The following is a 5,071-nucleotide window of genomic DNA, read 5'->3' on the forward strand; positions in this document are numbered from 1 at the left end:
AAGAACAACAGGGGCACTGTAGAATTCCCTCCCTCCTAGAGTCTGTAAGAGGCAAGAAACTAGAGGAACTGTGAGAGATGCTTGGATTATCACCTCCCTGGCCCCCACATGAGGTGGATCCTCTTGGAGAGGGTGAACCATAACAGCCTTTGTTCAGGAAGTGTGCTTGAAACCAGGCTGTATTTCCTCCTTCCTTCCTTCCTTCCTTCCTTCCTTCCTTCCTTCCTTCCTTCCTCCCTCCCTTCTTCCCTTCCTTCCTCCCTGCCTCCCTCCCTCCCTCCCTCCCTTCCTTCTTCCCTCCCTCCCTCCCTCCCTCCCTTCCTTCCTTCCTCCCTTCCTTCCTCCCTTCCTTCCTTCCTTCCTTCCTTCCTTCCTTCCTCTCTTCCTTCCTTCCTTCCTTCCTTCCTTCCGAGAGAGCAGGGAAGGGGCACAGGGAAATGTTTGGGACAGGAGGGTGTACTTATTATCTTGATTTGTGTAGAAAGATTCATGGTTGTATACCTATGTCAAAACTTATCAAATTTCTATCACATTTGGGGTGCCTAGGTGGCTCAGTCGGTTGGGCATCAGACTTCCACTCAGGTCATGATCTCACAGTTTGTGAGTCTGAGCCCTACGTGGGGCTCTGTGCTGACAGCTTGGAGCCTGGAGCCTGCTTTAGATTCTGTGTTTCCCCCTCTCTCTGCCCCTCCCCTGCTTTCACTCTCTATCTCTGTCTCTCAAAAATGAATAAACGTTAAAAAAATTGTTGTTGCATTTAAAATATGTGAGTTTATTGTGTCAGTTCTACCTCGGTGCATTCATTTAAAAATTCCCATATTAGTTCAAATCCTTGCTGAAAAAGCTCTTTCTGAAAATAAGATATTGGGACCAGGAATGCACATGTAAATGTGCCAGCCAATAAAGGCTTTGAAGATGCTGGGTCTGAAAGGACAGGACAATTTCACTTGGTTAGTATCATCCAGGGTGGTTCCCATGGGCTACACTGATCAGCAGCCAGCTGATGAGCCAGCAGTCCTAATAGGTACTTTGTTGATTTTCCCCAAATGTCTCAGTACTCCCAAACCACCCAACCAAGCTCTTATGCTGAATCACAGCCATTGTGACAAGGCATCATTAATCATCAGGTCCTTTTGCCAGGAGCTCCCATGTCATGGGCACTTGTCTCTGTATATAAAAGGAGTGATGGGTGGGCTGCTTTGAATGAAGGGACCTGGGGTGGGGGAGGGGGGCAGCAGATAGATCCCTGCTGCTGGCCAGAATTGGGAAATATAAGAAGATGATGCAGTCCTGTAGATATAAGTGTTCAGCGTGCCATCTGAAGGATTTACTACAGAGACAGAAAGCAAAGAAGTTATGGAAGAAAAAGATCAGGAAGACAAGGTATTGATGACATTTTCTGATTATCCAAAGGGGCCTCGCAAACCCGAAGAGCTGTCCTCCTGGCTTGCAGGTGTTCCAAACTGTGATGCCTTTGTCAAAGCAAAGCTCTCCACTTGCCTTTCAGAGACTGCCTTCCAACTCTTCCCTGGCTTCTCTGCTACCCGCAAAAACCCAGCTCTCCCCTAGCTTCCCACCAATCCTGCAAAAAACCAGAATTTCTGTGTTCATTGCTTCTCTTCTTTATGGTAGAGCCTCCCTCAAATCTTTTCATTCAGTAGAGAGGTTGACATAACCCCTGGACCTACCTTTTTGAAGGTGGGTTTCTTTCTTTCTTTCTCTCTCTTTTTTTTAAGGTTTGTTTATTTTGAGAGAGAGACAGAGACAGAGACAGAGAAAGCATGAGCTAGTGGGGAGGGGCAGAGAGAGAGAGAGAGAGAGAGAGCCAAATAGGCTGTGTACCAGCGTGGAGCCTAATGCGGGGCTCGTACTCATGAACCCGTGAGATCATGACCTGAGCTGACATCAGCAGTCAGACACTTAACCAACTAAGCCACCCCAGGTGCCCCTTGAAGGTGGGTTTCTCATACTCTCTGGCCTTATGTCTGATGAAATCTGAGAAACTGAGCTGAAGAGGTCCTTCTGTAAAAAACACATGGGTTTCCTGAGTGTAAATCTTACATTTTCTCATTCTTGTCTCCTTAGTCAGCAGCATATGCCAATGATCTGGTTGAAGACACTGCTCGAACCCATGACTTTCGGCGTCACAGTTTTTCCCATGGCCAGCAATAGGAAAAGCCTCTTTTGGTGCGGGCCCCAGAACACCATAATCATCTTCGATTTTACCTCTCCGCCCAGGGTCTTTTAAGTAAAATTTCTCCCCTTTCACTGACAAATGGTGTTTTGTGTGTTTTTGCTTAGCTGAACAGTGACCTATGGCAACCTGGAGTACCCCTGCCTTTTTTCATGTAATAGGCTAAGTGGGATAGAACAGGTAGAGGGATAATCAAGCGAGTCGGGAGGAAATGTGTAGTGCCCGTGTAAGAGACCTGCTAATAAAATATGATTGGGTTTCGGTATGGAATAGGTTGAGATATTTTCTGGATATGAAAAGAATTTACTTGGTTTGATAGACCTTCTAACTGGCTGGGTTGAGGTATAACAACCAGAAAACACAGAACCAGATCATCAGCTCATACTTCTAGCTTTGTTTGTTGGTAATTAGTAACGAAGGCACCCAAAGATACCCCTTTTTCTAGAAACAAGCTCGGGTCATGTCAACACGGAGCCCAGGAACTGTAAACATGAGAAAGGGTGAAAACATAAAATAGGCCTAGACTGCATCTGTGTATTTGGGACTTTTTAAAGGACAACATCCCCAAGCCTCTCCTAATCGTGTGCTATAGATACAGTGTAGTCTTGGACCCTTTGGGGTCAAATAATTCTGATAGCTGTGTGGAATCCCTTGTGTAATTGAACCTGGACCTTGTATAATTCACATAAAGGTATGACATCTCTTACCCCTGTCACATTACCCTTAAAGTGCAACAGTTCTGTCACCTTTAAAAATCATATGCCCGCCAGACCAAAGCTGATCTAGAAGTTTGTGGCCTTAGAACCCAATTCTCCTGTGAAAGATACAGAAACCGTTGTCCAGCCGACTTAGGTAGGCCCCTGGGTTTTGTCAAATTTTCTAGATACCGATGAGCTTCTTGTTCCCAATGGAACATGGGTTTCTCCCATGATGGTTGATTTGTTCTTGGTTGACACATTTGCTCTCAGTGTGGGAGTGGGAGAAGATTTTAGTTTCAAGATCTTATGGGAAGTGTCCCTGCACCCAGGAGCAGAGGCATCCTGGGAATGTGGTAATGCTAGACTCCATCTTGTAGTAATGTGTTATAGTCATATGCTTTGCACACACCGGCGTAGTCTTGGGGAGAAGGCACAGACAAAGGAGGTCAGTAGCCTTTCCTGCTTCATTCTGTGCCAGTCATCCCTATCACACTCACCATTTTTGCCACATTTACATAGAACTTGGCCTTGTTCACATACGTGTGTTATGCAAGAGCCGATAGTCTAGAGTCAAAGTAACGGCATCGGGAGACCCGCCTCCCAGGCACCCAAAGATTGAAATTAAGTGTGAGAACTTTGAATCTTAGTGTCCAAGGCGTTGAATATTTATTGGTGAAAGCCCTGTATGGAGTAAAAAACCATGACCCACGTTATACCTCACAGCAGCTTTTGTGAGGTATGGCACCTGATAGGGCTACTGGAGGGGGACCTTGAAAGTGGTGGACAGGTTGGTAGGCGTTTTAGTCTTTGCAGGCAAAAGCAGCCACAGTGAGTGGCCATGGCCACATTCCAACAAGACTTTACCCAGAGCTTGTGTTAACTATTTCACTGATCTTGTAACAGTGATCTCAATTTTGCAGCTGAAACACACACGGAAGGACTAACTTGACAAAATCACAGAAAGGCAGAGATAATGGAGTGGTCTTTTCTACTCTCCTAGCCCCTCGAGACTTGTTCTGGTTCTGCCCGGGCCAGGATCTTCTTTCTTTGTGTCTTGTCTAAGGGTCAGCCCTCCTCTTCCTTTTCCACCCTTTGTGGTAGTTTCTATTCATGAGTCTTCACCTTTTGCTGGATGTCTCTATGGACCATCTTTCTCCTTGTCTCGGTGGTAGACTTCTTGTAAAAGAGTTAATTTTGAGGGGTGGGAGTCGGTGTGGGGGAGTGGGGTGAGGGCACAGAACCTGCTTGTCCTAAACCAGCTGTTCCTCAGGCAGGTAAGCCAGTGACGGGAAGAAGAAAGCTAACTGGCTATTCATAGGATCAGGACATTGTATGATGCAATGTGGTCATAATGCTACATAAAGCCGCCATTATCCTTATTCCTCATAATAGCAGATGTTGAAACTGGCCCAAAATTGAAGTTCATAAGTTTATGAATTTGAGTGCAGTCCCTTTTGCCTGTTTATAATTCAATCCTAAAGTCTTTTTCCCTTCTTTCCGCTCTTTCAAAATCTTATAGTTGTCTGTTACTATGCTGTCTGATGTCGACTTCAATACATTTTCCAGTGACAGTAGATTATGTCACTCCCATAATGTATGTCCACCTGATGGCTTAGGAGCCAACTATAGTCCACAGACCTGTTTTGACTATGCAGGCCAACACGGGGTGAGCAAAAAACATTCGAACTAGTTGCCACCACTGAAACCAATGACTTTCATACACAATCTGGATTTTCGACTCCTTGGTGGCTCTTAAAAATTTGTCTAGCAACACTGCATCCCAATTGACTAGAGTTTAGAAGTACCTTTTAGATGGGGCATTTCACCGTTGTCTCCACCAATCTCTGCTTAGTTCCCTTGTACTAATATTATTGGCATGAACCCTGAAGACATTGACCTTGTAACCTCAATCCTAAACCGTTGGAATGTACCACTACTGACCCTGTAGGTGCCACTTCCCTCTTGCCCACATTTGTCAAATAGTCCAGGGGCCAGTTTGCCATTGTAGGCAGGGGAGCTGGGGTAAGAGTCTGGGATTGTGTATAGGTAGCTTGCTCGCCTTTGTCTCTCTATACAGATCCCATGGACTACACATTATTAGAGCCAATTTATTCCTGGCCTCCAAATCCCTACTTTTGCTTGAAACATAGTTTTAAATCCAGGAGGAAAAAGGAGAAGA

General features: G+C 45.4%; 1 long non-coding RNA gene across 1 annotated transcript; it reads left to right on the forward strand.

Moving 5' to 3' along the window:
- The first annotated feature begins 760 nt into the window (after positions 1-760).
- On the forward strand, positions 761-2,276 carry LOC122479727. The gene is made up of 2 exons (XR_006296417.1): positions 761-1,383; positions 2,086-2,276. It is a non-coding gene; the product is annotated as an uncharacterized LOC122479727 (long non-coding RNA).
- The last annotated feature ends 2,795 nt before the right edge of the window (positions 2,277-5,071 follow it).

Source organism: Prionailurus bengalensis, chromosome C1 (genome assembly GCF_016509475.1).
Source record: "Prionailurus bengalensis isolate Pbe53 chromosome C1, Fcat_Pben_1.1_paternal_pri, whole genome shotgun sequence".
Taxonomy (NCBI): Eukaryota; Metazoa; Chordata; class Mammalia; order Carnivora; family Felidae; genus Prionailurus; species Prionailurus bengalensis.